The sequence below is a fragment of the Ciconia boyciana genome, chromosome 6 (genome assembly GCF_034638445.1).
Source record: "Ciconia boyciana chromosome 6, ASM3463844v1, whole genome shotgun sequence".
Taxonomy (NCBI): Eukaryota; Metazoa; Chordata; class Aves; order Ciconiiformes; family Ciconiidae; genus Ciconia; species Ciconia boyciana.
In genome coordinates, this window is record NC_132939.1 from 63,174,931 (window position 1) to 63,202,318 (window position 27,388).

Genomic DNA, 27,388 nt, shown 5'->3' on the forward strand with positions numbered 1-27,388 from the left:
GTCACTGCAAAAGCCCTTCTTTTATACTGCCTGTAGCAGGAGGAGAAAATGTTTAAACACATTAACCAATTTAAACAGGCAAAAGGAAGGGAAGTTATTTCCTTTAGAATCTATAATGCACTGTAAATCAAAGAAACTTTCTGCAAAACTTAGTAGACATGCGATAACCGATAAAAGACAAACCAAAAGAAACTCAACTAATTGCTGCAGAAAACAAAACAAAACAAAATTGTGAAACTGTGGTGCGTGAGATCCCTGTTCCCTGGGCACTGGATTTTCCTTCAGAAAGAAAAAAGAAAGAGGCATGTAGATCTGGTTTCTGTCTGCCTCAGTTCATCCAATGTGTGCCTAAAAGATAACCAAGAGAGTTTGGTCTATGCTGTCATCCGTCTCTAATATCTCAACTAGCCAAAGGGATGCTGAAGATGTTAGGGAAAAGAGCAGCCCTATTAGCCCACCTTTGATCTTTCATATGCCAGCTATAGAAATAAAACACTGCACATTAAAATCGTGTGGTCTTTGAGTTTACTAGGATATAGAGGCAATGTTGAAGCACAGAGATGACTGAAAAGGAGAGCGGGTGCTGGGTCAGAGGATGCAGAGTTCACTGGTGACATTTGAAGACCATTTTATGAACCAGACCCCTGCTGAAGTTCACAGACCAATTTCACTGTCGTGGTGGAGGTATATGTACCCACTCGTACTGTCCACCCAGCCACAGTTAGCAGTACCCCTGCATGGGGTGTAGGGCTCATCTGCCAGTTTACAGTCCTTGAAAATGGCTCGTTATCTTTGTTAATGCTTTGAAGTATTAAAGAAATCCCTGAGAAGTATGGTTGCTCAGGGACTAACCCCCTGTTCAGCCAGCCCAGCTCCAGGAGGGGTCACGCCGGGCAGAGGAGCGGTGTGGATAACTGGGGGCAGAACCCGGTTTGTCTCCTTCAGCCCACCCTGCCAGGTAGCATGTGTCACAGCTTAGTTTTGCCTGTCTTCACCTGCTTTTATCTACAACACGGGACAAGGATCTGTGATTTAAATGTCTGAGACCATCACTTCAAATTGCACATATCCCTGCTGAGAGCCTGAGACAGATGCCAAGGATGCTGCTTGATAGTCAGCAACATCAAGGCTGACTCAGATTTTGAGAAACCCGTCCTCTGCTGAAATCAATGCGATTCCTTCACAAAGTACCCTGCTGTTTGGTTTGTGAAGCATGAGACCCTGGGACGTAATTTGGTATAAATATATTTTGTTGGCATGTTTCATTACATAGCCACTTGACATTTCTTCCACAACGGCACTGTCTCACCATAATGAACATGCTTGAGGTGTGAGTCAATGCTGGGCAGCAAAGGAGAGCATTTACTGCCTTCTCTGTCTGCAAGGTTAGAAAGGTGCATAAAGGCTGGGAAGAGAAGAGAAATCCATTTGGTTTAGCTAGGAATCACAGCGTGATCCCACCACTTCTCTCTCCCACCACTTACGCTGTGCTCGGCATGGCTCAGTCCCCAGAGGTCTGCTGGTGATGACGGCTGAACCCTGCTGGGTGCCACAGGACATGTCCTAAGAGGTGAAGTACTCTGACAAATCAGGTACACTGCAGGCAGGTAGTCAGTCTCCTTGCAAACCTTTGCTCTTAATATCTCTTCAGGCCTCCATTCACTCACCTGGCAGCAATGGGCACGAGAAAAACCCAAGAGCGCTTAAAGCAAGCGCAATAGCTCACGCCTGGGGCTGTGCATCAAACAATAAGGAGCAAAGCGTCTCCGATAGCTGCTCAGTAAGTGAGCGCCATCCCTTCACTGCATTAACTGAGACCGGCTTTAGTGGAAAAAATAGACTGTGACAGGATAAGTGAAGTTGAGATCATGGTGAATTAGAGTTCCATGAGCAACCCTGAGCCTGGCCTTCCCTAACACTGAGACCTGAACAACCCTCTGTGAGCAGCAGTGGGATTTCTGGGGAAGTGGCACGTAACAGCGCACTGAACAGGACAGTAATCACAGGACATTAAACTAAAAATACTCCAGGTTTTCAGAGTTTATTTGAAACCTCCTTATTTTCCTCAAAAACAGACAGAAAGCATATAGGACCTTCATAGCACCATGTTCCCACAGATACTACACAATTCCTCCCCACAAATATTGCATTACAGCAGGTCACCTAGTCCTACAACATGGAAGATAATAGCTAAGCTGTGGGGCAAGCTAGACATCTCTCCTTCTTGGACCAAAAATGATGCATTCACTACGATCTCATGGTCTCCTCATCTGCTTGATTTTCCTATCCTTGTCTCTGACCATGGTCTTCCAAAAAAGTAAAGGTTTCTGGTTATAGGTGAAGGTTAGTTGGAAGTGTCATGCCCTGGTCTTCATGCCTCCTGGGGACAGAATAAAGAGAATAGATTAAGATGGGTGATGGGTTTAGGCCTGACAGTACGAAAGGCTTAGTAATGCTCAGGACAACAAAGCACTAATGACAGCCCTTGGAGAGATGATCCTGATTTCGCAGGATAGGCAGACACATCTGCTAGGAACAAGTCAGGCTGAGGTAACCCTGCCAAGGGCCAAGACAGTGGACAGATGAGCTCTTGCTCATCTAGCCTTCTAGCCTTCCAGCCTGTGATCTGTGGCCACCATTAAGGCCTTGGGTTCAGAGAAGAATCACAGAGGTGGGGACATGGGTAGCTTTAACCTAGCTGAAAACATAACAATAAGATTCCAAGAATAGCCTTATTGGGTTATACCATGAGTCTATCTCACCTGATGTCCTATCTCCAAAATCAGTCAGCCAACAGCAGACACCTAGGGAAGAGTAGGAGGATGGGGCAAGTGTAAAGTAATACCTCCTCAGAAAGCTCTCCTAGCTCCCCAGATTTGCAATCTGAAAACATCCTGAGCCAAAACCAGCATCTTTGATGTTAATAAACTCCAATGGGCTCTCTTTCAAGTGTTTCTCCATCCCTCTTGGAACACCTAGTGATGAGTTCCAGTGAAGCTATGAGCCATGTGACAAACCACCTCCTGTGGTTTACTTTGAACCTGCTCCTGTCTAGTGAAGTCCTACAGGTTTTTTCTACAGAATTAGAGAGAAAAAAGTGGCTGAATGACGATTTATTCCTTATTCATCTGCTCCTGATGTTGTAAGCACTCTGTCCCATACTTGGAGGACAGCTGATAGCCTCTGTCTTCCAGACCCTCACCCAAGCTGAAGACTCCTCTCTAGCCATGGACACGTCACAAGGAAGCCACTCCAAACCTCCCCTCATCTCTGCAGTGTTTCTAGATCTGTGTATCTTTTTTGAGGTGGGTCCAGTTGTAGCTGCACGCATTGATAACATTGCAGAATGATGCTGCCAAATTTTATTCTCTTCCTTATCGGCAATGACATGGCAGGCTAGGCCAGGAAACAGTGCAGGTCCACCAAAATATGCAGCCAGATCGCCAGCTTGATTTAAAACTTCTGCCACTGCATCTTTACTGTTTGCATTTCCAGCTGTAGCTAGATTGAACGGTCATAGCAAGAGCGCAGAAGTGCTCTGTGTGTGTTTACAGCTTCTAATACAATGGGGGTCTAACCCTGGGACGACCATACCACAACTCAGTCCACAGCCCTTCCCAAGCACACACAGCTCATTCAGCCAGTGGGATTAAGACACACAGATGCCTGTTGCCAACAGGACCCTTTGACTCCGAGTTTCGGCTCTGAACAGTTATCCAAGAATAGCAGGGTCAGTTGGTCCTCACCTTTAGCTTGCCTCAAGAAGAAGGTTTCAAATCAACTCAGGTTTACTCTCTCCGGAGACACCAGAAGGTCTTCCTCTACCACAATACACCTGAAAAAAGAAATCGGTGAAATGAGACAAACCTAAATACAATGTTCTTCTCCATAAGTTTAATTTTTTTAATAGCAGTCAAAAAGTCTAGTTCTGCAAGTCCAAATTGTCTGACCACTTCTTCCTGCTCTCCAGGTTGTTAGAACAATGCCTGTGCTAAGTGGAGTTTTACTTTGTTAACAGTATCTCTTTCTTTTTTTCCAGACCACTGCTTCTCTTCTTCTTGGGGACATTTGCCATCTGTTTTATAATTTCACCATTATCTGATGGTAGGACTCAATGACCTTTCTAGACTTTAATTAAAGTTTCTTTCTTTTTAAATCATCTTCATCAAATTCATGTTTCCAAGCCACCTCTCTTGTGAATATTTTATCATTCTAACTGCAAGGAGATACATGACAGAAATATATTAATTACTTTTTATTTTATCAAACAGATGAATTAATCTGTGATTGGGTATGAAAAGGGTAGAAAGTGTCTCCTGAAGTCTATAGAGATGTCATGTTAGTCATTTGATGAGTCACTTTACAATTTTTACACTATTTGAATTTTCAACTGCAAACGTAGGCTTCAGCAGCTCAAACTCAACATGTAACCACCCAGTTAAGCCTAGTTAAGCGTTTACAGCATCTGGACTTTGCTACATCGTGCACAGAGCAGTGGGATTGCTTTCCTCTGCAGTATGTGCTTAAGATGGTAGAAAGGAGGTAACAAGGTCATTATCTATCCCAGATGGAGGGACCAGGATGGGAGCAATGGGGACGTGAACTCCAGGCAGGTGACCTGTGAGCACGGCTGTGGAGCAGGCTTGGGCCGGGGGATCTCCCTGCCTCTGGAGCGTGAGGCTACCCAGGCAGGGAGATGCTCCCCCAGACCCAGCCGGGGACTCCCCGGGGCTCGAAGTGGCCCTGTGAGCTCCTCTGCGTGCAGGAGAAATACTTGGTGACAGGCTCCTTTCTCTACCATGGATTTCTTTGATGGCTGTGGGCAAGACAGTCAGGCTGAGCTTTAGCATCTCTGCTCCACTCCTCATCCACAAAACAGAGGGAGAAGAGGGGAACACATTCCTCTGCGTCCCAGGGAGCCGAGGATAAACACATCAAGCTCTGATGTGCTGTTAGATGCTGTGTCTGTGCAGGGACATGCAAAATTGCAAGCTCAGAAAGTCAGCCTCTGCTTTTGAGTAATCAGCAGGACAGGAGTCATTATGTCTCCCCCTTTGCTAGCTTCAGAAACAGGCTCTTTCCTCCAGGCTGGGGAGGAAGGGAGGAACCACCGTTGCTCTGTTTTCTCCACTGAAGGCAACAGAGCCCCAGCGATGAACTGCAAGTGCAGACTGGGCTGCATCTGGTCACCCGCAATTGCTGTCAACTGCTGCGATGGTGCATCCCAGAGCACACGCCTGTAAGTGCATATCTCTACAAAGGCTGAAAGATGTTATTCAAATTAGGAACCACATTTCTCATTTAACCATCTGTGGTACAATGACCTCTTTCTTGTGCTTCCAGAATAGTATTACAAGTAAATATCACAAGACTGTGCATTTAATATCTTCATAATATGATGTATGAGGTTTTACAAGAGTATGTCCAGAATGGAATTAGAGAAACAAGCAGCCTAATGTTCAGACTGATAGTTAAAGCATAAAAAATAAATATTACTCAACAAACCTCTGGGGAAAGCAAGGAGCAGGTAAGGTCCATCCCTCTCTGGTCCCAGAGTATCGTGTGGTCTCATGCACCCCATCTCTGCAAGCAATGAAGGAAGGACTCTGAAGGAGAGCACAGGCAGGTCTGGAGCATTTTAACTTCAGATGGCATTGCATTTGTTCTGTGCCTTCCTCTCCCCTAAGTAAACCCCTTAGGCAAGGAAACTCCAGCTTGAGTTAACAGGTCGTGATTCCAGATTCATCTAAGGGAAAGAGAAACAGAAACTTGGAGATTAAGCCCTGGATATTAAAAATGAGGTCCTGGAACATCATAGCAAGTGTCCAGCTCCCTAACACACAACCCCTAGGCCATTCAAAGCACTCAATGTGCTAACAGAGTAAACACACAACGTGGCATGAAAATTGTCACAACAAGATTCAGGAAAGGAAGAAGTGTCTTTCATTGTCCAGCCTGATCAGGAAAACTGTCTGGCATGGACTACAGCAGGGAAGAGCATACCTGAACCCCAAGGAGCCCCAAGGCGTTTGTGAAGGCGACTAGTCATTTCTAATGACCAAAAGACAACACAGGACTGCTGCACCCGTAGAAGACCGATGCTTAGGTTGTCCTAAGCCCCACCACTGCACTTCTCTGTCTCAGTATGAGCTATACTTGGGGAAATCTGCCTTCTGTTCAGATGCCCAGTACACCTATGAAGAGGATACCTCAATTATGCATGAAATATGCATAAATTGACACTTGAGTTGGGAGTTTTGGCAGAGGAGGAGCGCCCTGGCTTTACGAGAGGGCAAGAAGGGAAAGGGCACAGAGCACGGGCTGCCTCTCCTCAAGGCAGTGAGCCCACCAGGGTGAGTGAGAGCACCAGCAGTGCAGTGAGAACCTGGGTTCTGGATGGTGGGAGGACACATGGAGGCTTTCTGTGTCATCTGGAAGCCAGACTGACACTAACTTCCAGTACAACAACCCTCAGAGACACTGCATGCCTTGAAAAATGTAGAAATGAAACTTACTTTTAAATGGAGGGAGCAAAGAGATACCTTTTTCCTTAAAGCAGGACAGGGAGCAAGGATACCTCTGCTTTGTTCTTTGGTTAACTGTAAACTATCTGTGCTAATTGCCGAAGTGTTTTGTGCCTCAGTTTCCCCATGTTTGTGATGAGGAGGATGCTGCTCCATGCCTGAGAAGTGTTCTAGGAGTACACAGACCCTCTTTAGGGACACAATATTTTCTTAACGCTTCTGGCACTCTAACTGGACAGTGCTGTGCCTGTCCATCTGTCCATCCGTCCCTCCATCTGCAGGAAGCATTGCAGGCAGTCTGCTCAGGGAATTTGTCCCTTCTGCCCTGCTTTTGCAGGCTGTACCTCTCCATAAACCCTGCAGCACAGCTGTGCCTCTGTTTCCCCATTGCCCTGCCTGTACTGCAGAGCAAAGCGATGCACAGGGCCTCGGGACCCTTTGGGACTATTAGCTGCTCTGAAAACAAACCTTTCCCCTCCCACGCTGGAGTCTGCTTCACATACCAGCACCTCTGGGAAATAACTCAGCTCCATTGTCTGCCGTTCACCTCCCCGACCAACGATCCCACTGATGATTTCCTCCCACCAAGCAACTCTCCGCTGATTTTATGACACAGTCCAAACAAGCACATTGCGCTTGGGTTTTTTTCCCCCTCCGGTTGGAGAAGGAGGAGTAATTGCATTTGTCACCTCTGATCGTACACCCACAACCCACTGAAAGTGAGCCATTATTCTCATTTACAAACAGGTAGGTAATCTCTTCTCACATGCCCTTAAAAATCATTGTGCTATTGGAGCAGACTGCGCAGATTAGCCGATACTGGGAGATTGTCTTCAGCAAAGCAGTAAAAGCCTTAAGTGCACTAGATTGGTTTTTGATTGACTTTTGGAGGAATAGTATATCAGAAGAATCCCAATAAGCTCTCCCTGTGGTATTTTAAGTGGATATAATGGTCAGAACTGACAGACAGTAATGAGCCTTGTAGACAGGGGCAACTGTATGTTATTTAATTTCCACTAAAGAAGATATCTCAGCGAGGAAGCTCAGGTTTAAGACAACACACAAATACTCAACAGCCAGATTTTGTTTCCATCGATGCTGAAGCACGGGGTGGTCCCGTTCCTTCTACAGCTTAAAATCTGGGGGCAAACATCTTAAATGTCACCAGTCAAGGAATGCAAATAAAAAATGACTTCCTCCTTGGAAAGACCAAGCAAGAGCATCTCTCATACACCCCGCTTCCTAGCTTCTAATGGCTTTCACACAAATCGTTTCAAGCTGAAAATGTGAAATTGCTGATTAGTACCTGGGGAATTTCAGCTTGGATGTGGGAGAATGAATCCCCTTTGCATCAAATGTCAGACAGCAAGACATGGACACCCTGCAGCCAGAGGTACTGTGGGTTTTTTTCTTTGAAGTTGTAAGACTTGAAGGAGAGTTTCTTAGAGAACGTGGATTGATTACCCTGTCAGGTGCTCTGCACCGGGTCTCGGGAGGGTCTCCTTGGCTTTGCACTCTCCCCTCATTCAGAAGGACAAGAAGAAAAATTAAAAATAACCCTTTAATGAAAATTCCTGACCATCTATAAAACGTTTCCTAAAATAAACAGGGCCAGTTGGATGTTTTCATCCACTCTACCAAAGATGTAAACAGGCTCTTTTCTGACTTGTGACGTTGCTGTTTTCTCATGGTTTCTTCCCGATGGACAACCAGAGACTGGATTTCAGCTCTCCCCAGCTGGGTCAAACGGGGCCATAGGCAGAGCAGGCAGCTGCCAGGCACCACCCCGTCCGTACCCTGCCCAGACCTCTCCCGGGAGAGACGCCGGTGCCAGCCCACGCTGCCTTCGCTGCCCCACCGCCCGGCCCATCACGGGCAGCCGAGTGTGCTGCTGCTCCCGCCGACACTGGAGTGATCAGCTCAGCGGCAATGTTTTAACTGGGACCCAGCCCAGCAAACCCACCTCTCCTGGACTCCCTCCCAGCACCTCATCCTGCTGCCTGGCAGAAGCCATTCACCGTCCGGCCCCTTTCCTCTTGACAGGGGGCTGAGGTGGCGGGTAAAAACATTATGGTGCCTTTTTGCCCGTTTTCATACAGTTGGAAGTAATTTTGATGGATTTACAATGCTCCCTGCAGGGGTATAATATCCTTCAGTTTCTACAGAGCTTGCAGAGGAACCTGTGGCTCCAAAAATTGGAGCTATTTTTAATATTGTTTCCTATTTTCATCTTGGTTGTCTCAGCAGTCACCCCGTTGGTCTCTGCTGCTGCCTATCTGCTTACTTGCCTGTCCTCTCTTGTGGCTTTTTAATTACGTGCAGCCAAGGACGTTAAGTCCCTGAAAGATTTGGATAAAATGAGCCTAAGACCTGAAGTTATGCCTTTACGGTGAGAAAATGGTTGCTACAACTCAGTCCCTCACTTATTGTTAAAGGCAGTGGTCAGTGGCGCGCAGCACGCATGCACCAGCCCACCAAACGTCAGGCATCGCACTCAGTAAATCTGCTTTAAGTCTGCTGCTATTTGCCACCCAGACGGGGAGAGGACAGGGTGGGAGGCGCAGCAGGTAAGAAGCTAAGGCAAAATCTATAGGAAAGTAGAAGGCAGTAATTTTGCTTGTCTAATGAGAGATTCAGGTGCTGTGGCTTGGTCTGCTTTCAAGAAAAAAGGAATTAGTCGCTGCTCAATCCGTCTACCGCCGAAGCAGAAAGACCAATGTTGGGAGATGCTGCTTGTGTGCTGCAAGATGTGTATCCAAAGGGTCCTAGCTAAAATATATGGAGCCCCGTGCAAACGACAGCATGTGAGTGCTCTGACAGCCCACGCCTGGAGCCACACACATGTACACGCTCTCCCACGGCGATCCTCGGCCCATGTGGCACGAGCGGATGGATGCTTTTATATGTCCCCAAGGGAAGGGAAAATGTCATGTCAAGGAACTCCAATGGAGTTTAGAGCACACCTCTCAACACGGCTCTGTAAAATTTCTTTTTAGTGTGTTGTGTTTTAAGCACATGGGCAAGAAGAAACCAGGCTGTGGCCGGGGCTGGCCACCACTGCAGTGCACGGCTGCTTCTGCAAGGGCTGAAAATTGTGCTCAGCTACAGCTGCTCTGAGGGGCTGATGGCAACATCCCTGCATTTCAGCTGGAGCCGTATGGGCAGGAAGGGACCCCAAGGCATCCCCTCGTGCTGTGTTTCTCAAAGCCCTGCTTTCGGTTCACATCCAAGTACAATGTCTGAGGGCGCTGGCGGTGAATTAAAGGGTTAAATGCTACCTAAAAAGTGTGTTTCTAATCCCACAAACCCATCACAATCTATTCTTTCTCTTTCTGTGTTTTGCTTCACTTCTTTGAATTTTTTTCAGCTTTTGCAGCTCTCCAGAGGTGGTCTGAGACATGCTGCCTGTGAGCACAGGGGCTGCACAGGACACCCGTGACCCCTCTCCCATCACGCCCCCGTCCTCCAACCCACACGAAAACCCAAATCATGTTCACTGAACTCGGTCTCAGAGGCAGGAGAGAGGCTTTTTCTCCTCCCCTGTTTTAGCAGGGGGCTCTGACAGCTGGGAGACCCGATTCAGTCTCCATGATTTAAATGGGTTTCACTGGGGTTAGACGTGAGCTGGACAGCCAGCACAGACAGCTCGGGAGCTTGCTTTGACTATATGTAGAAGATTTAAATAACAAGATATTTACATAATGCTCCTGGTTGTCCTGCCTCCTAATTGCAATCCCAATATACTAATACCTGCCACAGCATTCAGAAACAAACATTCACACAGGAGCAGTAATTCAACACACTGAGCTAGCTATGAAAATCTCCTTTCTAAGCCCATCTCCTGGTGCCTCCCCTTCCCCTCCCAGCGAGATGAGAGTTCCCCTCTTCCCAGAGGCATTGCAGAAAAACTCACGGTTTGTAACTTCACTTTTACCAAGATCTCCATCCCTCGGCACTGGCTCAATGGGCCTTGTCCTTAGAGGAGGGTTCAGGAAAATTAACCCACACAAGAAACAGCTAAACAGGCTTTGACTTGCTTCTCACATTGGGAGAGAAATGACTGAGGGGAGATGTGATAAAGGTCTATAAACTCAGGATTAATATGGAGAGGGTGAGCGGGAAATGATGTCTCGCTGCCTTCCAGAGCACAACATCAAACTAGTGGGTGGCGGGCTAAAAACAAATGAAAAAGAGGGTTTTCTCCAAAAATCCTCTGGAAGCTCCTTGCAGCATTGACCTGGGGCTGCTGAGGGCTTACCCAGCTTCAAGGAAAGAATAAGCCTGTCCACAGAAAATAAATCTTCTGGGGATGGTTAAGCATACAGACACCACGTCAGGCTCGGGATGTCCCTGAGCCGAACACTGGTAGTGGCTGGGGGTTGTTGAGGGGAACCATTATCCCATGTCTGCTCTGCTCTTACCCTCTTCCCGCAGCACCTGCATGGCCAGGGTGCGGGCACGCCAGCAGCCTGCGGGGTCCCTGCTCCTGACTCGGGGTGGCTGTTCCCGTCCTCAGCCAAACCACGCGACCCCACGGACTTAACGTGGAGAAGCCACTCCACCACCGAGCTCATCTGGGGACAGCTGCGACACAGGCAGATGCTCAAGGCACAGCCTGACCTTATTAAAAGTATTCACACCTAGGCAGTCTAAAAGAGCTACTTGACAAATTCAATCAGATAAACGGTACGGAGCACGCCCGTGCAGGCAACCCTCTGCTGCCAGGCTGTGCTGAGGCTGCACCCCGGCTTAGCCCAGACCGTGAGCAGTGCAGACACGTCCCACGACACCGTCTCTGACCGGCTTCATTTTCAGCTGCGGATTCAAAGGAAAAATAGTACCGAGTGCTTAGATAGTGGTTTTCATTTTCCACTGCTTTCTAATCAGTGACTAATTAATTCTCAATGCCCCTGTGAGGTAAATATATCTGTTTCATGCATTAATACATATATATATTATGTTTGATCTTTCCTTAACAAGTCCCCATAGTCCTGGAAATCCACACTGAAAACAGAGCAGAGAGGGAAAAAACAGCACCAGCTTTGAAATCCAAAAGATCTTCATTTGTATGTCAGATTGAAAGTAAAAAGAAAATAGTTATTTGGCAGGTCTGTTCCCACTGAGGGATTGGTTTGCCTCAATTTGTATTTAATAAGCGTACCACCGAAAAGTATTTAATGCATAATGTATAATATAACTAGCACTACACTAAATAATAACCTGTGACTTTAAACATTAATGACTGTTTGTGACTATTTCTTTTGAATTTCAAACTACACAGAAAATATTTGTCAGCAGTAAAAATAAGCTTGCAATAAATAAATAAAATATTGGTGCAATAAACCCAAGTCATGATGTGACTATTTAAATGCACATATACCTCTGTATAATGGAGAACAATGAACGCTGTTTTTGCATAATATTCTACTAATGTGTACACTACAATATAGTAATTTTCAACATCTTTTCAATTCAGCTGCAGAAGAATTGCTAATTCAGTACAACACTTGCAGCTGAAGGATATGTTTATGCCTTCTCACTTTTTTACCTTCTTGGTTTTTACGGAAAGATGAAAGAAATCCTTTCACCCACATACAGACGGGAGATTTCACACCAAAGAATATTTAGATGAGATAAATCCAATTATTGCCATTTTATTTAATTATAGCTTTTACATTTCTGAAAACAGTGCACTAGGCTCATTCTCTTTACCCAAGGAGGCAACAGCTTCCATAGGGACCTTTTGGACGGCAATGAACTGAGCTCTGGAAAGCACGTAAGCGTTTTCAAGGGCATGCTTAGGTCTAGTTTAAGTAAGTTTAAGTACACGCTTAAGGCTGGGAACACATTTAAGTGCTGTCCTAGCTAGGGCTGAGTTGAAACAACTTCAAAACTGTTTTCTGAGACAGGGCTTAAGCTCTTTTATTTTTATTTTAAATTGGATCTGATATCACACTCTGCTAGCAAAACAAGATGCCCTGCTACAGCTTGGACGCCATGCAACACATAGACTTTTCACTGTGATGGTTATGTAGATCAGAGCCTAAAAGCGTGTCCCTCCCAACATTTTTTAGTCCTTCTGTTGCTCAGAAAACTCCCCATCTCTGGGAAGCTGCCCTGAGTTGTCTCTGGAGACCATCCTGAAGGACCCACTGCTCTTCAGGCCAAAGTCATGCTTGACAACACAAACGTCAGTTCACCCAGAGCTTTCACATGGGGTATGGTGCCAGAGGCAAGACTTGGGGGCATCAGATTGGGTGCTCCATGTAGGAAAACCAGCCAGAAATATTACGGTGAAACAAGAATTTACTACAAAATGAAGTTTTCAAGATGGTCAGATTTTATTAGCTTGGACTGAACTTCTTGGGTATGTTCCAAATAAAAAAAAAAATAGGGGAGTGGAATTCTTGGAAATTCAGGCATGAAATACATGGCTTTGTTTCAAACTTCATAATGAAAAAATAACAAAGTTAAGTATCCGAGCAGTTAGACTTTATGTTCTTGGTAAAACAAAATATTTTGCTTAATATTTCACCTTGCAAAAATACTTTTAAATAATCTAGTTTGAATTGATCTAACTTGAGCTTCCTTTTCAGTTTGGTCAATGAACAAAAAAAGAAATCCAACATTCGCACAGTTCCCTTGTGTTCAAATGGACGTCCTGTTTTGTTATGACCCAAAAAAGATCTTTCACTCCTCTGAGACCTGGTGAAAGGGAGCACCGGCACCTCCCGCCTTGCCCACCCCTCTCAGGATATGGAAGCTGGCCACAGGCAAGTGTCTCAAATGTCTTAAAAAGCCTTAGAAATTCTGTTTCCAAAGAAAAGCTAGGAATAGTGGAACAAACGCAGCTGATGCAGAAATATTTTCTGGAGTTTGCTGAGAGCCTGGAACAAAGGTCTTTGGGGTGCCTCGCTTGGCCGACAGAGATGGCTCGCAGGGCAGCCGCGCTGTTTTACAGGTCTTCAAGGCAACATAGGAAAAAAATAACTAATCTGATAATCTGGCAATCTACCTAAATAGGAATAGGTCAAGGACATACTCCTTTTGGTACACAGAGGCCTTTACAAGCCACTCAAATTACAAACGCTACAAAAGTGCTGAGTTAACTTCTATGTTGGTAAATGCAATTTTAATCCACGGCACAGGCATTCCTGCAGCAGGCAGTTGTCAGGGTGGGGTCGTAGTCAGGAAAGATGGTTTCTGAGGCATTCAGATCTGCGCCCCTGCTTTATTACTCGAGAACCACTGATAGCTCTGAAGTACGGGCCACATGCTGCTCTCTGTTACACTGGATTAAATCTGTAACCCATAGGGTGCTAAATCTGGATTTACATTTGCTTTGAAAATGCAGAGTCTGGCCTTTGCCCCTGCAAAGTGTTGGAAGGCAGAAACACTGGAGACAGTCATCGCAGCATCTCCGGAGCTCCCTGAATGCAGCATCTTCCGAGACCCAACCCTCGTTCATGAGCACCCGACAAGTTTTCCAGTCGGTCTATCAGAAAAAAATGATGACAGAAGAGCAGAAGTATTCCCAAAACATAAACTAACGCAGCATTTCAGTATGCTGCTCTACTGATTTTAATGAGGTCACTTCAAAGAGGTACAGCGGACACTCTGTGCTTTTACAAAGAGCTGTGCAGCCTCCGTCACCTGAACTTCAATTATCCAATTTCCCCAGTATCTGGAAAGGCAATACATGTTAATTACATTGAAAGTTATTTTAGTAACTCAGGCATTCAAATTTTGCCAAGCTTCTCATAAATTCAGAGAAGCCAAGGTTATGCTATAGACATGGGTGTGTTCATATGTCAGCTTTATGTACCTAAAAAATTAAAGACTTGACAGCAATTTAGAAAATGAGTTCCTGGGCTTTTTTAAACATCAAGCAGATCAAAAGTTTGATGCAATTTGGGGATATGTTGTAATTGTTAACTATTTTAGAAGAGATGTCCCAGCTAGGCATTCAGTTTGAGCAATTGGTTGCAAATGTGTAGGACGGCTCTGTATCTTCCAGCCTCAGAACTAGCACAGAAATATGCATGTGATTTACTGCAGCAGGGAAAAAAAAAAAAACTCATTTGGAGTTGGGCTAATCTCAGAGCAAGACAGCTGAGGCAGGAAAAGCCATTTAAGTAATGTAGTGTTTAAAAGGCCTGGACTGACCTTCATTTCTGTCTATCTGCTTTCTTGCAGTGCTGCCTCTGAAGTGCTGTACAACATAAATAGCATCTGCCCTGGGATTTTTAGCCTGAGCTTAGCAGAAATGGCTCTGGTGGCTGTGATGCACCCTTTCACAGTGATTAGTCACTGAAGTTTTTCTGTTCCTCTGCCATTTGGGGCATACGTTACACTTCTATTTATCCTGACACGATTGGGGAGGCAGCTGATTAGGAGTGACTGAGGGCACTCTTGCTCAGCAAACCTGCGTACCAGATAAAAATAGAAAGCAGAAAGCACATAAAATCGGAGGACGAGAGCTGGCCCAGCAGAGAAGGCAGCTTTAGGACACAAAGTTTTCCTTCAGCCTCCAAGTGTCTTGGAGTTAAACCTGTCACCAGAGTCAAGTGATCAGACTGGCAGGGACTGCAAGGACTTTCTTGCCCCCTCTGCAGCGCAGGTGCACGGGTGCTTCCTGGGGGGGTTATGCAAGAAATCATTATTGCAGGGACGTAGGCATTGCTGACTTCTCAGCCTCCTCTGCACCTTTCCTGCTGCATTTGGTGATTTTTTATTTTTTTTTTTAAAAAAAAGTCTTGGGTGCTACAGGATGCCAAGAAGCATCTGTAACCTATGGAGGGACATTTCCTGACTCCTCCTCAGCATGACACCTCTTGCTCGTGAGCACAGGAGCTCATCTCCAGAGGTGGTCTCCAGCATAACCATGTGCCTTGGCATGATTTGGTTGTGCCCAAGAGCCAGGCTCAGCCCTGCAAAGTCTCATCCTTTGAGCACGAAATGCACACAGCTGGCTCACGCGCCCCGCTCCGAAGCTGGCAGCCATCCTCGGCACGCAAGCGGCCACTGCTCGGTGCTCGCCTGGGGACACGCAGCCCCGTGCAGCCCACTGTGGGGACCTCTCCCCCTCCCCTCCCCTCCCCACAGCACTGGCTCACAGCCCACCGAAGCACCAGGGGCTCTCAAGGTCTGCAGATTTCGGCTTGGGCAGAGAGCCTGGGATGGAGTTCGCAATGCACACGCGTGACAAGCACAATCCCAGGCAGACACAGCGCGGGCCACATGCTGGTCTTCCTCCCCAGAAGAAAGGAAGAGGCACGGCAGAGCTGCATCTCAGTAGGTCTTTGAACCACCACACAAGCAGGCCAGCCTTTTAGGTGGAAGAAAAAACAGTGTGATTTCACACCACTCCCAGCACAGCTACAGAGCAGAAAGGGTCCTTCTGAATTCCCTAGTGGGCATCAAGGAGGAGACAACGGTGACGACAAGGACTGCGTATCATCTGCTGTGCATTTGCACACAAACCACAGAGCTGTTGTCCATTTCAGGAGGAGGCTAAAAGCAGGACTGCAGCAAACTTTTATGCACAGCTCAGCCTGCAGCTGCTGCAGTTTTAATAACTGCTTCTCTTCAGTTCATCGCCTCTCGCCTGCTTGTGTTTGCAGTATCATCCATTCTCTGGCCCCTGAATTATGGGGCCACCGGCTGGAGCTGGGGAACGACAGGGGTAATGCTCTTCCCTCGTGCTGCACAGCACACTTCTGCAGCAAGGCAGGCAGAAGGGGACCAGGGCGATGCCGGAGTGAGGGAGTGATGCGGGGAGGGACCTGCAACCGGCCGGGGGGACCACCACACTGAGGACGGGGCTTGGAGCAGACACAGGAGCAGGGATGAGTTCGCAGAAGCACAAAGGGAAGCAGATAAAACATCAAACCCTAACTGAAAGCAGAGCATAAACCAAACCAAATGTCAGGCACGTGAATGCCCTTATTGGCTTTAACGATATTAGTCACTTGTTTAAAAGCAATCACACACTTTGCAGCTGAGGACCTCGGAGGGGCTGGCAGGCGGGTGCGGTGTCTTCTTGCACAGGACAGCGAAACCAGAAGAGCAGCTCTTATTCCAGCAAACATTTTGGGATATTTCCAAGGTCTGTTTGACCTTTTGGGGACCTTACAAAGTTTCTCAGAGCACTGGCAAGGGCAGACTGTATATTAAAGGCCTTTTAAAAGCCCAGCAATTCTTAACACATCCAGCAAGCTGCCAGCACCTGATGGAGCTGAATCAACAGTCCTGACCGGACAGTGAAATCATTCAGAAACATTTAGCCTTAGGCGCTCACTTGTAACAGCAATCTGGGCACAAAACAATTTGAGCATTTCTTCTCACCACATCTCAGATGTTATACAGGAACAAAAACAAACCACCAAACCATAAGACATCCTCCTAGTGCAAATCTAACCTGTCGGGCTCCTAATCAAAAGCTCTGGAGAGCAAGACACATTTCTCCACAGGTTTACCTGACACACCGGGAGGTGGGATCCTCCCACAGCTCCCCTCCTGGAAAGCCTGGGATCCCTGTTAGCTCTTTGCAAGTTTTTGCTTGAGGTTTCTCATATAGTTCCTTGCCTGGACATAACACAGCGTTCCAAGATGCTCCACACAAGTCTGTAGGCACCTCGTGTGGTACCGTACACCAGAAATGCTGCCTGATCCCTTGGGTTTATTGGCTTGGTCACTTGGACAGATGAAGGATGGGTGAGGGGAATAGCAGCGTCCTCAGGTTAGACTGAAGTGCAGCCCCTGGACAAGGTGTGTTTCTGGCCTCCTGCGCCTGCTCTGCCAAGGAGGCACCTCTGCTACAGCTGAGCAGGTGAAGATTCGGGACCCCCCAGGTTTGGTGGCAAATCCACTTTCCAAAGTTCCTCCTCCCCAGCTGACTCCACAGCCCCAGTTGCAAACAGGACCACTGAAATAATTCTGGGTTTGGTTTGGTTTTAACCTGTGGTTAAAAGGGCATGTATCAAAGAAGGGTATTTTTAACCTGGATCATTTCAGGGATTCAGTATTCAGGGACTCAAAAAAACCATCACTGGGGCAGAGGAGGGCATGGTGATCCGTCCCTGGTGTGTCCGTGTTTCTGTCACATCTAGATGTGACCCAGCAGTGCCCTGGGCCCCCAGGGACCCTGGTTAGACCATGGGTCCCACAGTGGCACTGGGTAAGCAGGAAGGGTTTGCAGAGGTAACAGAGATACTGAGGAGCGTGCAAACACTTTGAATTTCCCTAAAAACAAAAAAGTGTGGCTCTCTGGTGGGAACGGAGGCCTGGCTGCTTCTTTCTGCCAAGATGGAAGTTCACATCCCTCTCTAAAAAGACCTGGAGCAACGCATGCCTCATCCAAAGTCAACTGTCATGAATGGGAGCCTGGTATTGACTTCCAAGGCCGAAACTTCCAGTCCTTAAATAAACAGAATATGAAATTAAAACAGACAGAAAGTGCTCACCATTTCCAGCACATTTCTGAGGAGTGGTGTTCACTCCCCAAGACCGAGGAGGAATCCCAAGAAGACAGCAGGAAGAAGTTAATAAAGTTTTTCCATGTGATTTTTATCTGGTGTCAAGTGTCAGCCAGTTTGCCCATCTGGGATATTAATAATGCAAATAGTACTAAAGGTTGCTTTGCTCAGAATAAGCCACAGGAACTTATAGAGTTCATTAGACTCACATATTTCCTCTCCTCCCATTTAAATAAAGAGAGGGGATGCCGTGCCATTTCCTTTCACACAAAACTGTGGGGCTTTGGCAAGGTTTTTACATTATTTAATTAGCCCACTCAAATTTCACTGAATCGGGAATATTCTAGTGACAATAATGTCCCTCTCCTGCCGAGTATCAGAAGGTGGAAAATAAAAAGCTCTGTCATGCAAATGCAGCCTCAGCAAAACGCCTAAGGTGGTTGGAAAATATCGTTTAGTCAAATTATTCTTCCTGCATTTGCCTGTGAATTTAGGAAAATGAAAATGAACCAGAGGTTTTGCCTCTCTAAAACCTGCTGCTGCCATACCCCATGAAAAAAAAAACCACAAACCACTCCACAATTCAGCCTTACCCACTGTTGGTGCAGTATCCCATAAACCCCTGCAAACGCATCTTGCAATCACAAAAAAAAACCCCAACCAAAAAAACAACGAACACAACCCAACCCAAAATGTAATAAGCAGCCAAAAGCCTGATTCAGAGCCTAATGTAAAATATCCTTCTACCGTTCATCGAAGTTAGCAAGCAGACGTATTACTCACTGATTGATATATTATCCTCCCCTGCCAACGCATCTGGGCACATCGCAAAGTGGAAAACAGTACATTAATCTCTGTCAGAGGGAGATCAATGGGAATCGGGCACCTAATTCCCTTAGCTGCTTTGGGAAGTCCCGCCCTTTCTCCACTTGTCATAAATCAAATTTAAAAGAAAATCTTTCTCTGTCTGTGAACATACTGTATCTGCCCAGCTATGATCTCTTCCCCTGAAATTCGTCCCTCAGCAGCTGGTCCTGGGGTCCAAGGACCATGTGCCACCGTGGCTCTTCCCAAGGCCCATGGGTGATGCTGAAGGGTCCGTTACAGTTTTGTGCACTGAGAGAGAGTCAAGCCCTCTGTACCTCATCATCCCTGAGCAGGTAGGTACAGGGGAAACTAAAATGAAGGTGACATCTCAAAATAAATACAGAATTGAGAGTCAAACATTAATTTTGCAGCCGGGTACCTGCTGGCTGAGTTATTCTGCTCCTCAAAGCATTGTAGCTTCTGCGTGTGGTAGGAACATTCGTCAAAATCACATTTGTTATTTGGTGGGTACCAGTTCAGCAATTTAGATACATATCTATGAGCAATCACTTTCTTGTTCCTGGCTTGCAATGTTCTGCGTAGGTTTTTCATAGGAAAAGCTGATTAATTATAGGAATCTGAAGATAACATCAGAAGGGCTGAGCAAGATGGACACCTGGTGGATTTGCCCTCTGCACATTAAGGAGTTGGGTCCACAGCGTTGCAAAACTTTCCCTACCAACAAGCTTCTGAAGTTCACCCGCAAATCTGTGCCAAGACCTGTTGGTGATCTGAGCAGATGCACATCTCCATACTTATTTCTGAGGTGCCACAGAGGAAAGAGTTACATGTGGGACAAGGTTTCTTTGGGCGTCTGAAGAAGAGCTGGTGCTGCCTTCAGACAAGGAGGAACCAGATGACTGCCTACCCCCCTTTCCCACCAATTTTTCCCCACCTTTGTGGCAGTTAGTGCTCTAGAAAGCATCTCAAACCAAACCACGCAGGTCCAGGACAGCCACTCTGGGTCCAAGTGGGCCTTACACCTACCTTGGCCACATCTACAGAAGCCCTGCTAGCCTTGTTCCTGCTGAGATCGCTCTACCAGCAAAGATCCGAGTTGCGTCCAGCCCTGCTGTCCTTGCTGCCTGGGCAAAGAAGACATCAGTCTCCAGCGTCCACTACCAAGCAGCACAACCACCACAGCGCTAAAAGCAAACGCATTTTCTTTTTTGTTCCTCAGGTGGTGGGTTTTTTTCTTTTTTAATCTTCAAGAGACATTCATTCATGTTAAATTGTATAGAAATAATTTTCCTTTCACAGCACCGCCAAAGTCCCTTTCTGTCACGACGTCCCACCTCTGTAAAGCTGTTGGCTTCATGCCTATTAATTTTCTCCTACAGAAATCAGCAGGAGGACAGGCAGAAACTATCCCCACAGAGACGAGAGCACAACCAGGAGCGGGCAGCACCGTAAGGTCCCAGCCGCACCCCTGAAAACACCAAGTGCATCAATACAGAACAGCGCTTTCTTATTTTACACTCTGAAATTGCCGCTGGACTGAAGGAGCGATGCGAACGCTTCCCAGCCAAGAACAAAAGGCAGGAGAGGAGCGGGGGCAGGTGATTGTGTTGGCGGCAGAGGAAGCAGAGCAGCTTTCTCCAACACAGTGAAGAAACCGCTTTGTTCAGAGCTTACGCAATTGAAAATGCAGATTCAGATGGACCCCAAGAACTCACAGGTCCGTGTCAGATTGGTTAAAGCAAAAGGGAGGGAGCCCAAAGGATTGTCTGATGGGGAAAGCTTGATCGCAATTTTTTTTTTTAAATTAACTTTTCTTTTTGAAACAGTGTTTCAAAAGTTTACATACAGCCCCTTACTGTAAAACTTAGAGCAAATGTACATTAACTATAAATTACATTTAAGGGGGGGCAGATAAATATTACAAAACACACAGTTTATCTGAAGTGAAATAAGATATCTGGATTTAGATTGAGCAAAATGTTTAGAACTGCATTTTTTTTTTCCCCCCTCAGTGTTTTAGTTCAGCTGGCAAATCTAAACATCCATCATCGCCCTGCTTATTCTTCCATCCTGTCTGAGCTCACAGATAATGCATCTCCGCACGGGGATCAGAGGCGGTGGCTTCCCATAAAGCCCACCTTCCAAACAGCACCAGTAAATCAGCCTCAACAAGCCCTACAATAGCTGCCAAAGAGCAGAAAAAACACACACATGAAAACGAAGTAGATCAAATCAGGGGCTGTGCATTCATTTGACGGGTTCTGTCCTCTGTAGTTAAAATAAACCTACTGTACCAGAGATGTTTTCATTGTAGTGCACAAACATCAAGTGCTAAGAGCGTTTCAGTTTATGGCAAAGAGTCTGTTTCCCAGCAGCTGCTCTGAATCCAATCTCATTTCTCTCTGATCTTGCTATTTTTGCATCTATCAGAGACTTTAGTCTCCTGCTACTTCTACAGCATCTACAGCAACTCTGACAGGCTTTGGGAAGCAGGGCAGCCCTGAGAAACTCCTGGCAGAGCAGGCCCTCCTCTTGCAAGCTGCTTTCCAGCAAAGCAGTTTGTTCGTGCTGTCACTGAGATAACGAGCGTTTGCAGGCACATTAAAAAGTACGTCATCTCCCCGAAAGCAGGAACCACCAGGGCTTGCTCGCACACCTGCTCTGGCAGGGTTCAGCAAAGTCCGGGTGGGTAAGACAGAGACCGAGGCTTCCAGCTTTGCCTGTCCTGCTCCTCCCCACAGCACAGGGTCAGCACCCCTCCACGCACACCCTATGCTCAAAAACTGATGTGGCATCAGCAGCACCCCTGCTATACTGCTGTCTAGGGCCTGGGCAATGAGGAACAGGGCACTCTTGCCTGCTTCTGTTGAAAATAGCACCAAAAAAACCCCAACTCCTTGAGCTTTGTGGGTCTACAGGGTGGGAACCTGGACCTACAGCCCCAAGGAGTTCCCTGTTGCATTTTGCTCCTCCTACAAGAGGGTGTTTATTTGGCATGGCGGATGGAGAAGGTGTTTATTTTGCATAGTGTACCTGGCAGCATTGCCCGGCAGCCCTGCCAGCACCCTGCCTTGCCGTGCTCTCAGGTGTGCTGCAAAGCACCCCACAGCAGAGCAGCGTCCTGCGGGGAGCCCAGCTCATTCACAGCCCCGGAGCCCCCGCTCATTCACATGGTGGAGCCGATCGTCCTCCCGTCCTCGCAGCCTGCCCTACGTGTGCTATTAATAAATACAGGGGGGAAACATGAAACCTGCTGCTGTTTTGCTTCCTTTAGCCTCTGTGCTGGCCCGGCTTGAGGCCAGCACGTCCCACTTGTCAGCAGCACAGCATCATAGCAAAATAAGGATAAGATGCCTCCCCCGGCCATCTGAGCCTCTGCTGGCTGCTTTCCTGGGGGGTGAAGGGATGAGCTCCATCAGGATAACAGCGCTGCCTGAGTAATCCTACAGCAACACACTCTACAACTCACGCTTAACTGTTTTGCAAGCATGAACTGAGCCGGCACAGGGGTAAGACGCTACCCCAGTGCATCAAGACTGGGGACGGGAGGGCTTATGCCCAATAACATGCAGACATGAGCTCCTAGGAAAGGCAGATAACCCCATCTCGGATGGAGGCCCTTAATGCAATTTGGGAAGCTCCTGTTTTCGCTCATTGCGGCAACCGCCCTTTACAGTCATCCCTCGCAGAGCCTGCGGCAGCACGGGGAGGGAGGGCGCTGGCCAGGACGTAGCTGCCAGCAGGGCTTGAACCAAAGCTGGGGACACGTCTGCAAAACCGGATGGTGGCTTGGCAAACAGAATTAAATAAATGTTATCACCTTCCTCTGCCTCAGAGTGGCTTTCACAGCACATTAGCACTCCTGGCTTTTATCCTCGCCCAGCCGCAGTATCTCACCTTGCCTTTGTTTGCCAGCTCTGCTGACACGGCATCCCAGCACGCTCCGCAATGGAAATGCCGCCGTAGTTGGGGAAGCAAGGGAGAGTTTTTACGTAAAAAAGAAATAAATGCAAAATTGGTTACGTCCTTTTTAAGGAGACTTTTGCCCAATGTCCCTGTCAGTGGGTCCATTCACCAAGGGATTGGTGTGACCCTGCAATATGATGTGTGCTAGGAAGTGGGAAAACAGCTGGCAGGGGAAAAGCCAGGAGCTATAAAGGTGCAGGGGAAAAAAGCCTGAGGTGAGATTTCAGCTGTTAACACATAGATTCACCTGTGCAAGTGGCACTTGGCACCCACCGCACGAGGGGAGAGCGCCATGCTCATTGCATTCACAGGTCACCTCGCCAGTCCTTGCCCCTCCGTCGGGCAGGCAACCAAGGTAAAGCTCACGTATACCCTGTGGAAGGGATCTGTGTGCCAGAAACCTTCATCTCCCAGAGGGCTGGAGCCATCTCGGGACCCACCAGCCTGATGTACCAGGTCCTGTAGAGTCCAGACACTGCTGCATGCAAGAGCAGCTGGCTGAGAAACCTGCACCCACCACAGATGGAAAACTATATTTTATTCAATTAAATGCCAAAAGTGATCACACAAATCGGCGCAATCCCATCCCTCTTGCCGTAACATTTTTCTGTTCAGTTTAATTGACTTTTCTATTGGCCTCACATCTCTTGGTTTCTAACCAGGAGAAGTTTTGCATCACCAGTGCTTGACCCTATCCAAGACACTGCCAGGAGCCAGCCCCAGGGGTGGGCTGGGAAAGATGGTGCTGCCCATCAGGGGGTGCAGGGCAGGGCTTGGGGTCATTCATAAGCACATTATCGTTATGCTGCTGCCAGAAGCCATCAGCAGCAGGACAGTCAGCAATGGTGGCATGGACCTGGTTGGTCATTACATTTCAGACTCATCCTCTGGGATGAAGGGAGCAGCCTTTATCTCCTTCTCCCAAATAAACAGAACATAAAACCAGGAGAGAATCCCCAGAATACCAACAAACCTTCCAGTTTTCAGCCTAGATTACTTCATGGTTAATTTATTCTTATGCAACCTTGTTTTCTTTGCTTTTTCCTTTCCCTGGTGCTTGCCCCTTTGAAGTATTTATAGATTGAACTCAGAACCCCTCTTTGCCTTTGCTGGGTGAGACAAGCCACACTCTTACAAGTCTCTCCTAAGATAAATGCTCTGTTTTCCTACCAATCTGCTTGCATTTCCATCACGTTATAGGAGCGACCGGGACATGAGATGTAGTAGCCACACACACCAGGCCAAAGACAGCCTCACACAACTGTCTCTTTCCCCTTTAGAGGTCACCATGAGGTATGGCCCTCTCTTGCTCAACGTCCCATGGGCCAGACATCCCTTCTGTACAGGGACCCCAAGCACCGGCTCTGACAATGAGGACAAGGGTGCGATTTCTGTTGTGCAAGGTGGCACTGTCCCTGCAGCCCAGCGCTTGACTGGAAGCACCTTCCCGCACCTAAACCAGCATCAAAGCTGAGGAAGGGAAGATGCACAAGATCCCGTGATGTGAACGGGAGCACATAGCCCTCCTTTCTGCCAGCTGCAATGCGTCTATCTGTTGTGTGGGAACTGGTGGTGGATGTCACACAACGTCCCTTTGCTGCTGCGCAGGATTCGGTCCCTCCCGGGGGGAAGCCCCAGGGGTTTGCACAAAGCTCCCGAACCCATCACTTTTTGGCGGCTGCTCTGCTCGCACCCCACCAGCTCACAGCTCTGCGGTTCTGCCCCCGCACCTTTCATCTTCTCCTCTCTGTCAGTAGCACTTACGGGAATTTCACGGTGATGAAGCTACGCGGTGATCAGTAGTGTTTGGCTGGGAAACAGTGAGCGGCAGAAATGGTCTAAATACTTTCAGGCCTCTGGCAGTTCACAGAGCAATACCCCAGGCAAAGAAAAGGATATCTTGATTAGAATAATTATAATTGTCTTTTCCTTCATTCTTTCTACAGAAATTCCAGGCTAAATTATCATCTAATTTCAGAGAGCTCCATGACCAAGATTATCTATGAGTCATTTGTAATTATGTGCCAGATTGTATTAAAGCATGAAAACACAAAGGTTTCTCATCAAATACTAAGGGGGGGGGGGAGAGAATCAAATTACATTGGAGCACGATAACTGTTCCAGCCACTTTCTGATTCATAGCATCCAGCAAATGCAAAGAAGAAAAAAAAGAAGAAAATTCTCATTTTAATAGTTGTAGAATTGTGAACACTGACGAATTACAGGAAATTCCAGTTTAAGGCTGACATACCATCCTATTCCAGCGCTACTCGGGAAAACAGTGAAAGGAGCTTTAAGACTCTCCCATTCTGGGTCTGCACTAATTCCCACGGGAATTTCTACTGCAGCTTCGCCCTGGGCCTGCGTTTAGCGTTAAAAAGTGGATAAAAACTGCCCATTTAGAAATGCAGCCCATATCTATCCAAACAAGTTTAGCTGGCAAGCAGCAAACACGCCAGGTGCCTTTCTGCACAGCCTCATACCCAGCAGCAGGCAACGTCCCCGGACTTCTGCATGTCTCTCCAGCCACCTCCCCAGCCCGGCTCTCCTGGGGCAGGAGCTGCATTTGCAAATTGAGGGTCTTCTCCCATGGCAGCACATCCACGGCCCCAGGTTTGCAGCACCAGAGATGAGCCCCAGGGTCGATCCTGGCACGCTGCATGGTGTATTTTAAACTACCAGAGGGAAGCAAAGGCGAAAATGTTCCCCACGTGGGGGGTGTGGGGAGGAGAGAAGGGAGGACAAGGGATGTTGGAAACAGGGTCATTGGTTGCAGGGGCAGAGTACGGGGCTGCATGTCAAGGGAGACCCACATGACAGTCTTGACAAGGCTCTAACATGTTCGCTTCACTTCATAAACAAATGCACACATGAATTTTAAATGAAATATTAACACGCTGTACAACTTGGATGGGGCCATTTGTCTTCCCTGAGGGAACAGAGAGTCCTGTTTTCCCCCTACAAAAATGAGCATTATTGAGCAGTCATAAACAACAGGGAAATGTCTCAAACCCCAACAGCCCTGTAAAAACAAAGCACAAGATGATGATAGCTCCCGCGTGACTCAAAGGTCTGGGATGCGTCCCCCCGCAGATTTCCATGCCTTTGGTTAACTCGAATGCTGCCCATCCAGCCACGGCCAGGGCTCCTCCAGGCGCACCCGCCTGCCACGTCCCAGGGCAGCTCACACCTACCTCTGCTCTCCACAGGCACAGACACACAGCAGCTCAAACTCACCATCACACATACAGCTCTTCCAGAGAGCTGTTTTGGGAGGAACTGAACTCCATTTGGTTTCCTTGGCTTCGCTGATGGCCTCTCCCAAGCCCTCGGTGAGAGCTCTGCCTGGCCCGCAGGGTCTCTCCCTTACCCCTGGCCCCAGCACAGAGCACAGGGAAGGTGTTGCACTGGGATTTATGCCCCAGTGACCTGCCCACAGGCTTGCCCAGCTCCTGAAAGAGAACAGCAATAGGGTTACACAGGTGCCTTAAATCACACCCGGCTCACACAAGCCAGGTGAAGGTAAAATGTCAATAGCAGCACTTATTTACTCAGACTCTGTGAAACAAGCACCACCATCACAAGTGCTTGTAAAAGCCAGGGAGAGATTAAATAAAAAACTATTTGCATCTAGCATCCCTAGGGTGGCATGGGAACCGTCTTCCTCGCTCCCGGCCACACAGCTACCCTGTGCCTTGAGCCACCCTTGCCAGCTGACCCCATGGCACACCTCACCGGCAAGAAGGAGCACCCTCCACGTGCACCCACAGCCCACCTTTGAAGCCTTCCAGGGGACCTGACAAATTTTGTCTTTTGCCCAGAAAACTCAGCCCATTCCTGCTGCCCAGGAGATGGCCTGCCATTTTGCTCAACTAAAATAAGGAGAGCTTGCCCTCCGTGGGATGCGAGCGTCTCCTAGAGCCTTATGTATCTGCCCAGACCCTTAGTGACTCCCTGCCCCAGGGAAGGGCACAAATTCCCCTTTCCCTTCCCCATCTCACTGGTGTGTCTGAAAACAATGAGATCCTTTAAGTGAAACTTCATTTACACATGACCTTCTCCATGCAGCATTTCTCCAACACATGTGGTTGGCACGAACATCTACATGGGTGAATGTGTGTAGCTACTGAGTCCAGGTATGAGGGCAGCCAGCGCTGGGCCCTAATGAGCTCCTGCCTTCCCATCTCCACCCTTTGGTTCCCCATCCTCAGTGAAACACCAGGCACCTCTGCTGCTGGGGATGTCCCATTATGGATGTCAGTGCTGTGGAGCACAGCCAGCTTTCAGGGACAGTAGCAGGCAGGATTTTCATCTCCAGCTCCATATGACACTGTAATCCACGTACCTCTTGGGAAGACACTCGATCCAAAACGTACTTTAGTTTTAGACGGTGGAGAAAGTTCACAGTCACCGTGACTCTGGGTCAAAAGAGCTCCAGAGGTGGTTAGAGCCATCATTTCTGGAGGGATCAGAGCGCCCTGGGATTGTTCCTGGAGGGTTTCTGATGAGTCCAAGCCACAGCACATGGACACAGGCACCAGAGCGGTGGGCCAGGGACAGGAGGAGATCCGTAGCAGTCAGGATGTGGCGTAA

The 27,388-nt window shown here is 47.6% G+C and overlaps 1 long non-coding RNA gene across 1 annotated transcript; it reads right to left on the minus strand.

Annotated features, from left to right (window-relative positions):
* Nucleotides 1-2,073: 2,073 nt before the first annotated feature.
* Nucleotides 2,074-26,242, minus strand: LOC140653589 (uncharacterized). Its single transcript, XR_012043158.1, has 4 exons — nucleotides 26,033-26,242; nucleotides 5,506-5,746; nucleotides 3,747-3,835; nucleotides 2,074-2,380 (listed from the first exon to the last, which is right to left on the minus strand). It is a non-coding gene; the product is annotated as an uncharacterized lncRNA (long non-coding RNA).
* Nucleotides 26,243-27,388: the final 1,146 nt, after the last annotated feature.